We start from the raw sequence: 11,759 nt of genomic DNA, 5'->3' as shown, positions 1-11,759 counted from the left end.
GAGAATTTGAAATAGGTGAATGAAAAGCTGCTCAGTTCCTCCAAGCAGACTTTGAACCAGCAAACAATAGAGGCAGGTTGAATTGGGTAAGGAGGCGAGGATACGCCGGAATTCCTGGCACTGGATTTCTCCAGGCAGTACTGGAGTGTCCACAAAATGAAAAGCAACATGTGCGAAGATGGAACTCCACTGCGTTGTTGTTTTATTATTTAAAAAAAACAACCCATGCATTTTTGTAGTAGGAATGTGATAGTGTCATGTCAAGTTGTTGACTTTTTTATTTGACTTGTCTGCTATCGATCACTGACATTTCTAGAGGTGGCTGGAGATACTTAATGGCTTTGGAGAATTTTGTAGTGAGCAGTGAGTGTTTTCTAGTACACATGAAGAAGAAGAAGAAGAAGAGTTTGGATTTGATATCCCGCCTTTCACTCCCTTTAAGGAATCTCAAAGCGGCTAACATTCTCCTTTCCCTTCCTCCCCCACAACAAACACTCTGTGAGGTGAGTGGGGCTGAGAGACTTCAAAGAAGTGTGACTGGCCCAAGGTCACCCAGCAGCTGCATGTGGAGGAGCGGAGACGCGAACCCGGTTCCCCAGATTACGAGACTACCGCTCTTAACCACTACACCACAATGGCTCTCACACATTTCCCCATATCTGGTAGGGCAGTATATAGGTAAAGGTAAAAGGACCCTTGACCATTAGGTCCAGTTGTGGCCGATTCTGGGGTTGCGGTGCTCATCTCGCTTTATTGGCCGAAGGAGCCGGCGTACAGCTTCCGGGTCATGTGGCCAGCATGACTAAGCCACTTCTGGCGAAGTGCTGCTTACCTTCCCGCTGGAGCAGTACCTATTTATCTACTTGCACTTTGAGGTGCTTTCGAACTGCTAGGTTGGCAGGAGCAGGGACCGAGCAACGGGAGCTCACCCCGTTGCGGGGATTCAAACCGCCGACTTTCTGATCGGCAAGTCCTAGGCTCTGTGGTTTAACCCACAGCGCCACCTGCGTCGGGGCAGTATATAATGTGGCACAAAAAGGAGACTGAGGCCTGGTTGAAGAAGGGCCTTGAAGCAACACCAAGCAGATGGTGTTTCCTGCTATGGCCTCTCTTATTTCTTCTTGTACATTTATTCTCTGCCTTTCCTTCAAAGGGCTCAAGGCAAGGGCCACAGTTTCCCCTGATTCTATCCTCCCAAGAAAAACCACATTGTAAAGGTAAGTTAGGCTTACAGTATGTGTGACTAGCTAAGGTCACCTAGTGAACTAAACTACTGAGTGGAGATTTGAATCTGGATTTCCTGAGTACTAACCTGGCATTGGCCACTACACCACATTGGCCCTGCTTTGCAGAAAAGCGGTGCCTGCCTTGATGCTCGCCTCACCCTCCATACTCAACTCTCTCTTATTTAAGGTATTCTTTTTGTACTGATTGATCTCTGCTCTTTCTCCCTTGCAACCAGGGCCGTATTTAGGTTTGATGAGGCCCTAAGCTACTGAAGGTAATGGGGCCCTTTATATGTCCAGCTGTCCTTTGTCAACAACAAATTGTCGCTGTTCTTGTGTTGAATATATGCTATATGGTAATTTATGGACCTAATAGGTATTGAAAGCCATTTGCACATGTTACCATGCAACCAGTCCATGCAGAATGTAGGCTTTCTATATATAGAAAGGAGCAAACCAGTGATATTTGAGGGAGCAGGCTAGCAGGTGGGGCCCATGACTTACATCATAGGAGCCTATACAACACAAAGCACTGTTGCTGTATGTAGGTTTTATTTTATTTGTTTTTTATCTTATATTTTGGAAATGTACATTTTTTTCCTTTAATTTTTTTGGGGGGGGCCCCAAGAGGGTGGGGCTCTAAATTATAGCTTGTTTAGCTTATATGTAAATCCAGCACTGCTTGCAACCCCTTTTCCTTGGAACTGCCTGGGGGGGGGGGACACCTGCGGGTGCTTCCTCCCTTTATTTCCTTCTGATCCACAGCAGCTCGAATCAGAGCTTTTAGTGCGGCTGCCCCTCTCCTTCAGAAACAGCATCCCTGCTGAGAAAAGTGGCAGGCCCCTACTCACTGTACTTTCAAGAAGCAATGGGGAATATTTTCATTTCAGCAAGCTTTCCCAGCTGGATGAAAAGGTGCTCATAGAATTGTAGAGTTGGGAGGGACGCAGAGGATCATCTCATCCAACCCCCTGCAATGCAGGAATAGGCAGCTGCCCTATGCAGTGGTACCTCGGGTTACATACGCTTCAGGTTACAGACTCCGCTAACCCAGAAATATTACCTCGGGTTAAGAACTTTGCTTCAGGATGAGAACAGAAATCATGCTCCGGTGGCAGCAGGGGGCCCCATTAGCTAAAGTGGTGCTTCAGGTTAAGAACAGTTTCAGGTTAAGAACGGACCTCCGGAACGAATTAAGTACTTAACCCGAGGTACAGGGATTGAACCCACACCATGCTCTAACTAACTGAGCTATCTGGGTTCATTTTGTGCTCTTTCGAAACTTACTTTAGGCTGGGTGTGGGTTTTTTGGTACTGTTTTAAATTTTTTTATAGCTGCTTTAAAGATGTGTTTACAGTTTGCCTCAAGACATAAATGTACAATGTGATTAATAGCAACAACAATAAATAATAATCTCCTCTCAAAGCTTACTTTTCCCATGAAAGCTTTGGCACAACCTCCTCCTACAGCTAAACCTGTAACTCAGCATCACAGCCGCATCATAGGATTGAAGCAGAAGGCTCCCCCACAATAAAGCATCATGGGAACTGTAGTTTCTTAAAGGTGCTGGGATTGTAGATCTGTGACAAAGTAAACTAAAGTTTCACATTGTTCTTTGGTGCAAACCGTTACCGCTTAAAGTGCTATAAATATTGTCGATGTGACTGTGCAACTGCAACAAGCTCGTAACGCTTCCTTGTTTAGTGTTTACCCCTGTGCCCAGGCATTCTCTCGCTTTCCTCTGTTGTTTCTCCCCAAGTCGGATTTGATTTGCAAGCTCCTCAGGGCAGAGCCTCTTCCTTTTTTCTTATAGCCTGCATAGCTCAGTGCATGGATATTTTACACACACACACACACACACACACACACACACACTTGTATTGATTTTAACATATAAATTATAAAATGTACCACAAAACTTATCACTTATACAATCTTTTTAGACTTCCATCAGCACCTCTGATGATCCACCGTTTTAACCACTTCTTATGCATTTCTTAACTTTATATTGCCTTTACATCTCTTAACAAATCATCCTTCCCCTTCTCCATTTTTGCAATACTTCCAATAATACTCCTCACAAAACTTCTTGCAAACCTACAAACGTTGTCTGGTCTTCACAAATACTTTTTAAATAGTCCGTAAATTTCTCCAGTCTTCCGTGAATTTCTGGTCCCGCCGGTTTCAAATCCTTCCTGTTAGTTTATCTAGTTCTGCATAGTCCATTAACTTCATCCGCCATTCTTCAATCGTCGGTAATTCTTCTTGCTTCCATTTTTGGGCCAATAATATTCTTGCTGCTGTTGTGCATGGATATTGTAATATAGAATTTTTGTTATATTCTTCTGATAAACAACAATTTGAACAAAACCTTAAAAGATGAGCCATGTGCGCCATATGTTTATTTAACAAAATTTATAGGCTGCTTCATCAAAAAGCTGGGGGGGGGGAGCCCAGATGTTTTACCTGCTGTCTACAACAATTGCACGGAGTAATGACACCGTGTAAGATAAGGTACTGTAGCAGTCAATCCGATTTTAGCTCCGGCATCTTGTAAGTGAAATGTAAGAGAAGTTAATTAACTTCTGGCAAGTGTCCCTGCACGCTGAGCTGGTAATCCCCATCCGGCAGAATCCAGGCCGGGTTTCTCAGCCCTCCGCCGCGCCGTCGGGGGTGGTTTGTTGTATGTTTGAATGAGAAAAGCAGGTTGTGGCGGCAGCCGAAGCGAGCTGGTGCCGGCGCGGATCTCCGGAAAGTACTGCAGAAACCCTACAAAGCCAAGCCTGATTCTGGGCGGCGGAGTAATAATAAGAAGAAGCAGCAGCAAAAGTCCCGAAGCTGGGAACCGAGAGGTGAGTGCGAATCCCGAAGAAGAGTGAGGGGCTTTGCAAGGGGGCGACCTCCTGGAGCTATAAGCCGTTGGAAGGCGGCTTTGGGGAGGCTAGCCTCGCAGCCACTTTGTCTATTAGGGGGGTGCAACCACATGGGCGTAGCCAGGATTTTTGTTTGGGGGGGCAGAACCTCAGTTAAATATGTATTTTATTGATTTTTATTGATTGGGGGACGCAGCTGCCCCCTGCCCCCCTTGACTACGCCCATGGATAGGGGGCTAAATCTGCAATGTGAACAGCCCCCCCACTGGATCCAAGTAGGGTTATCTACACCGAGTCCCTCTTTGCATTGCTTATATTGTAAGGTGGCCTTTTGTTGTTGTTTTTTTGTTTTTGCCTCAAACTGGTTGCGACCCACCGGCCAATTCACCTGCGCCCCATCGGGGCGAGAAGAGAAGCTCCCCTGAATTCCTGGGAAATACCCCGGTGGATCGTGTCCCCGATGCTGCACAAAGGCCGAAGCGCCTTAATTGAAGATGGAACGTAAATTTGCAACTGCCTTTGGCAAGCTGCAACGGCACCTTCAAATAAGCAAGGACACCGCAATCTTAATCCTCCGCTCCTGTGCATGTTTGCTGGAAAGTAAAGTCCCACCGGGACTGTTGGGCTGCTTGCGCCACTGCAAGAAAGCGTGCAGAGGATTAACCGGCTATGGTTGGAACCAGTAGAAGCTGATGGATGGGAATGGGAATGGGAAGGTGGGGGTAGGAGAATTTTGCCATCCCATCTTCCCGGGTTGCAGCTCACCTCTTGTAAAAAGTCGTTTGGGAGCCAAATGGGAAGAGCGTGTCTTTATTGTCTCCCATCTGGTTTTCCAGATCGTCCCTGGTTCCTGCCAGGAAAAAGGTCATTGCTTGGAGCAGTTCTCACCAAAGGGTTCTCCCCACCAGAAAACCATCACCCTCGTTGGCAGCTCCTTTCTCCTCTCCCTCCCTCTGCGGTTGGGGGTTGGAGAGCTCCCTCTGTTGCATGTTTTGGAGGGAGAGAGAGAGAGAGAGATAACAAGTCAAGGAGAAGCTGGTGGCCAGGGTCAGCTTCCAGGCAGCGTGTATTCTCACAAACGCTCGTTGATCTTTGTGATAAATTGTCCTGCATTGACTGTGGTTGATCAGCCTGGTCCAGGATTCTAAGGTTAAAATATGGACCAGAAGCCTTTCAGCTGAATTTGGTGTTTGTTTGTGTGTTTGTGTGTGTGGGAGAAAGCAGTCTTGGATTTTGTGCCCCTGGCACAGCATCATCCTAAGTGACTGGCAAAGTCAACAGCTCTCTGCTTCAGTTTGCAATCTGTAAAATGGGGAGAAAAGCGGCCTGAGATTTTTTATTATTATTGTATTTCATCCAGTTTATATACCACTTGATTGTAACAAACAACAACCCAACAACAGCCACCCACCCTCAAAGCATTTTGCAATTGTTGTGGGCAAGCATAATTAATATTGTAAAGCACTTTGTAAATTAAAAGAAGTGCTGTGTAAGTGAGAAGTTATGTCATTCTAGGCTTGGAAGTGAATCCCAGTTTATTTCAATTGGGGATTACTCCCAAGGAAATGGTTATAACTAGCTGTTATCTCCACAGCTGTGAAACCTTGAAAGCACTGTATAAATGTGGATCTATTGTTGGTGGCAGTAAAACTGTTAGCTACTATTTATTTAAGGCGAATGTGATTTAGAAGGAAAGCCCAAATGTTCACTTTGCACATGTGTAAGTTCCATTTACTTCCGTAGAACTTTGGGGGCATCTAGGAAAACTTTGCACTGCTCTCTTTCCCTACACTGATATTGCTTCCATGAAGGTGAAAAAAAAGATACATATGTATTCATAACTTGTACTGTGTTTTTTCAAGTGTATGTATACCAAAATGGGTAAGCGTACATTTATTCCATGTGGTGTTTATTCACTTTTTCTGTATTGGAAACTATTTATCAGCAAAGTAACCCTTTCAGGGTGGATTTGGTTCCTTACACATCCCCCTTTAAAGCCCTCAGTTGCATATTTCAATAATTATTTTTTTGAAAAAAAAATCAGCAATGCTTTTTGCATGGCAGTTTTACAGCCCAATTCTGTTATGTGCTTGCTTTGGAAGTAACAATGCAGTTGAATACTTGTCCACTCAGAAGTAAGTTCCATGCATTTCAGTGGGTCTTAGTTTCCTGTAAGTGAGCGAATTAATTTATGAGTAAATGTACAGAATGGGCTGCAGGACCAATAGGCTATTGATTTATTATTATTATTATTTAGAAGGAATGTCCTAGAATTCTTTTCTTTTTGAAAGTCTCTATCTTATCACTGACAGCACTTTAGAGAAGTGGCTGCCTAAATGAGGCCAAACACTTTGGGCGTTTCTGTTTTGATATTGGATGAAGTTATATGTAAACAAAGCCAGCAGTGACCGGTTTGATGATTGATCTCCAAGTGAAGTGGGGAATGTGCTCTTCCTATAGACAGTGGAGAGGTTTTTGAGAAGAAATATGGATGCCCAGTTTCCAAATCTCCCTCTCTTGCAGTGTATGCTCTATGTATTAAACAGATGAGTTGATTTACAGGAAAGTCGGAGCAAAAGGTGAACCCTTTGATGAGTGGTTGATTGTTTTTCCTGTTGGCTTCCTGCAGCACTGCTCTGCCCCTTTAAGGCACTGGTGAGCTGTCACTGCTGACCCAAGAGAGCCATTAAAGGCTCAGGGAACCAGTTGGAAAGCACCATTTCCTTGCCTTTCAAAACAAGAGTCTTGGTCTCTGTGCCTGTTTACCAACAGGATTACATCTGGTGCATGTCAATATGCTTAGGTCTCTTGTGTCAACAGTCTTTGCAATTCTTTGGACTTAGACCAGCTTTTGCCTTTGTTCTTCCATCTTCTTTCAAGCTGCCAACCACTGCAGGTTGTTGTTTTTTTTTTAAGTGCTATGATGTTCATCCAGCAATATAACTTTTGTTGGTGACCTCCCCGCTTCCCCCTTTTTCTTGCGCCAGTTTCCAAATAAATATCATTGTTTCCTCCAATACAGTTGGTGTGCATTTTGGGGAGTCCCCTGCTTGGTAGCTGATATCCTGGCTCTGTGAAAAGGGACAGGACCAACATCTTTGGGTTGCATGCTAATAAAGGGATGCATTTATCTTTATGCAATTGATGTGTCCATTATTGCAGTATAAAACAGTTCAGGCTTCTTTTCTTCATGAGCTGGTTCAGACTTAGAATATCTCAGTTGAGACTCCCATTTCTTTTCCTGTTGGTTTTTCAGAGGCAGGCATTTACTTAGTCATGCGAGCAAGGAAAATGTGAGAATCGTGGAACTATGCTTGGAATCTTCTTAGTTTTTATCCCAGCAACAGATTCAGAGTCTGAAATTCGAGGTGGGGGACGACGACCCCTCTGATTTCAAAGCTGCAATAATCGTCCAGAGTTTTCCAGGTTCAAATTCCCATGCTTCTGTTGCAGCAAAACTATTGCTGGCTTTGCATAGGATATATTGCAGAAGAACATGGAGATTATTCAGCTGGATATAAGTGATGCATTACAAGAGCATCCCCCTATCTTTCTTCCACCTATTTTTGTAGGCTGCGGTCATCAACTGGTGGCTCTGTGTCTAGCTGTGCAAGATTTAACAATGCCGACTCAACTTGTGAGGTTGCCTAGGAAATGGAGTAAATGCCTCAGTCCTTTCACCCCGTGAGGCCTATTTTCCAGGATGACTGCAAGCATCAGCACTGGGAGTGTGTGTGAAGGGGGGGGCATATCGTCTCCTTGGGATAGTGCTGTGTTTAACTGTGGCTACTTCAATGGCAGATAGTCTTTCAAGCATGTAATGATGGAACGGTGCATTTCACGTGAATGGGTTTCTACAAAAAAGCTATAGGATCCAAATAGTTTGAACAGTATCCAGGGAAGGAGACTCACCCTAGCTACATTTATACAGTCATTAGCTTTGGAGAGTCCTAAATAGTAGGTTCTAGCACACACCCGCACCCCAAAAATCTGGTAAACTCTTCCTCTCCAAAATATGGAGCATGGCAGGGTCACATGATGGGGATGTAACTGTGTGTGTGTGGCCAGCAAGTACAGCCCTCTTCATGCGATGGTAATCATGCATGGGCATATACCTGAAGGAGCGTCTCCACTCCCATCATCCAGCCCGGACACTGAAGTCCAGCTCCGAGGGCCTTCTGGCGGTTCCCTCACTGCAAGAAGTGAGGATATAGGAAACCAGGCAGAGGGCCTCCTTGGTAGTGGGGCCTGCCCTGTGGAACGCCCTCCCACCAGATGTCAAGGAAATAAACAACTACAGTGGTACCTCAGGTTACAGACTCTTCAGGTTACAGACTCTTCAGGTTACAGACTCTGCTAACCCAGAAATAGTACCTCGGGTTAAGAACTTTGCTTCAGGATGAGAACAGAAATTGCGCGGCAGCGGCAGTGGGAGGCCCCGTTAGCTAAAGTGGTACCTTAGGTTAAGAACAGTTTCAGGTTAAGAATGGACCTCCAGAACGAATTAAGTTCTTAACCAGAGGTACCACTGTATCTTACTTTCAGAAGACATCTGAAGGCAGCCCTGTTTAGGGAAGTTTTTAATGTTTGATGTTTTCTTGTGTTTTTAATATTCTATTGGGAGCTGCCCAGAGTGGCTGGGAAAACCCAACCCAATGGCTGGGGTGTAAATTATTATTATTATTATTATTATTATTATTATTATTATTATTATTATTAATTATTTTATTATAACATGGATAGGGTTCTTGTCTTTGGCAACTACCCACTAGTATTCAGGTTCCTGCCTTCCATCCAGTGTAACATGAAAAGTATTCTTGGGTCTTGGGCTAGGAATGGATGGCTGTCCTCACATTCAGTCTAAAAGAGGCTTAGGCTTGTCTGACTATTCCAGGAGTCGCCAACTTGGTACCCAGGGGCTCCATGGCTGTTGTTAATTAATTTTATATGCCTCCCTTCATCAGGGTGCTTCGCAGAATAAAACACAAGTAAATAACGTATTTTTTGCACCATAACACTCACTTTTTTCCTCCTAGAAAGTAAGGGGAAATGTCTGTGCATGTTATGGAGCGAATGCCTACGGGCGGCGGGGGGCGGGGGATCTGCTGCAGTCGTGAGCAGAGGATCCATGGTTCCCCTTCCTTCCCTCCTCCGTGGCTCGCTTTGAAACAGCAAAGCGGGAGAAGAGCCGCTGAGTGGGGAGGAGAGAGGGACAGAGAGCCTGCTTTCTTTAAAGGAGCAAAGCGGGAGAGGAGAGGAGCCTTCTCCCCTTATACCCCGCTTCTGCATTATTAACAGCATCCTTCTCCACCCACCCCACGCGTGTTCCTTGTCCCTTGAGTGCTTTTCCTTCCCTCCCCACTTAAAATGTGGTTACAAAGCACGGATCCACATGGATCCTCAGAATTTTTGCACTGGGTCACCCCAAATTCACCATCAGATCACATAGCATGTCCATGGCTACAGCTTTCACCCCAAAAATCACGCACCCACTGTTGCCTGGGACCGCAGTGGTGCAAAAACGTGGTTACAAAGCATGGATCCTCAGGATTTTTGCATTGGGCTACCCCAAACTCACCGTCAGATCACATGTCTATGGCCACAGCATGAACCACAAAAATCATACATCCACTGTTTAGAATTCCCCCCCCCCTTGTTTTCTTCCTCTAAAAACTATGTGCGTGTTATGGTCGGGTGCGTGTTATAGAGCGAAAAATACAGTAATTGTGTTCATGACTCTTCTCTACCCCACCCCTATTTAATCCATAACAGTCCTGTGAAATAGATGGAGGATTAGCAGCTGACCCAAAGTGAGAATCGCTTGGCTGAGCAGAGATTTGAAATTTGGTCTCTCCAGTCTTAGTCCAGCATACTAAATGCTTTACCACCCTGGCTCTTACGAAATGAAGAGTCGGAGAAGATATTTTGCTAGTACAGTGGTACCTTGGGTTAAGAACTTAATTCGTTCCAGAGGTCCGTTCTTAACCTGAAACTGTTCTTAACCTGAAGCACCACTTTAGCTAATGGGGCCTCCTGCTGCCGCTGCGCCGCCGGAACACAATTTCTGTTTTCATCCGGAAGCAAAGTTCTTAACCCGAGGTACTATTTCTGGGTTAGCAGAGTCTGTAACCTGAAGCGTATGTAACCTGAAGCGTATGTAACCCGAGGTACCATTGTATATGGCAAACTGACTTGAGATCAGCTTGCACCATACTTATGAAATGGGTATATTTCATTGTTAACATTTTAAAGTACAGCAAAGAAAAGACTAGCACGCTTTCACAAGTGAGAACTGCTATGAAGCCTCATTCACGCGTAACTCTGAACCAAATCGTGGCTTAGTGTGAAAGAGCTTTGACTACAACTCATGGTTTGTTTCAAGAACATGCAAAGCCAAACTATAGCTTAGCTTAGCTCAGCGCAGCAGTGGAATGACTGCTGGTGGCCGTAATCTCCTTTCTGAGAGTGTGCTTGTTCATACTAAACTCTGGTTTGGCTTTGCGTTATGTGTGAACCAGGCCGTTGTCTGGCTGATGCCACTTTTTTAATATGGTTGATGTGGAATAAAAAAGGAGAGTGTGAATGACTGTACGCTTTAGTAGGTCATTTCATTCAATTTACAAGATGTGGGAAGTGCAAAAACCGATCCTGTGGAAACAAACCTTTTAGGTGAATTGACACACCTTGTGGAAAAATACACACACACACACACACACACACACACACGGGGGAGGAGGTTGAGTAGGAGATAATTCTGTATAGATTGAAATGTAAATTGATGCTGCTCTGAGTGTCAATGAAGATTAATGACCTCTTCACATGTCAGTGAGCAATGGCTAGTCCTGCGGAGCACCATCTGTACAGCAAGGACAGAAGCGCATGAAAGCACCACTGATTAGTTTGTGGATTTTGGCTTAAGCCCTGGGTCACATATTGAATGCCTAGCTTGGCCGCATGACCTTCCTATGGAAATATGTTAACCCTTCATGGGCAGACTGTTATAGAAAAAAACCCATGAGTGCTGTTTTAGTGGTCCACTCAATTCCCTGCTCTAGACCTGCTTCTTGATGTCCTTTAACCAGAGATTATGGTGGGACTTTCCACATGTGAAGTTTGTGCTCAGTGAATGAGTTTTATTTATTTATTTTGGACAGGCTTATGCCTCTCTTTAGTGTAAAAATAAAAGGGGACAGGGAGGAATTGAACATAGGGTGAGTGGGCTTGCAACTAAATAGCCAATAATTCTAATGACTAATCATAAAACTCAGCAGGATCGATAGCTTGCCCTCTGCTCACACCAGATGACTACAAAGTCAGGGCAAGTGAAACAGTACTTGTCATCCTTTGAAATGAAAGAAAAGCTGGCACCAGCAAGAATCGATGGGAGGCATGCCACAAATAAGGCCATAAGAGGAACCTTGTTGGATCAGGCCAAAGCCCTATGTCTAGTCCATCTCTAACATATAGCTAGCCCCTTCCAAGGCCTGATAGTCCCCTACTTAGGAGTATATTGCTAAGCACTCCCTACTTAGGAGTATATTGCCTAGTTTTGCAGAGTGACCCCAACCATGTCTACTCAGCCCTATTGCACTTTTAAAGGTAAAGACAAAGGGACCCCTGACCATTAGGTCCAGTTGCGGACGACTCTGGGGTTTCGGC

General features: G+C 44.8%; 1 protein-coding gene across 10 annotated transcripts in view; it reads left to right on the top strand.

Moving 5' to 3' along the window:
• The first annotated feature begins 3,660 nt into the window (after nucleotides 1-3,660).
• The window catches only part of PLCH1 (phospholipase C eta 1), a 144,453-nt gene continuing 136,354 nt past the window's right edge, over nucleotides 3,661-11,759 (top strand). For 5 of the 10 annotated variants that reach the window (XM_081862073.1, XM_081862075.1, XM_081862074.1 and 2 more), the window contains exon 1: nucleotides 3,664-4,079. The gene's annotated coding sequence lies outside the window, so the exon portion shown is untranslated. Of the gene's footprint in view, nucleotides 4,080-11,759 lie in introns of all 10 variants that reach the window. The other 5 variants (XM_081862079.1, XM_081862078.1, XM_081862072.1 and 2 more) reach the window with 2 other exon arrangements.

The sequence above is a fragment of the Podarcis erhardii genome (assembly GCF_964252035.2).
Source record: "Podarcis erhardii genome assembly, chromosome: 5".
NCBI lineage: Eukaryota > Metazoa > Chordata > Lepidosauria > Squamata > Lacertidae > Podarcis > Podarcis erhardii.
This window is presented reverse-complemented; position numbering and strand designations above follow the sequence as displayed.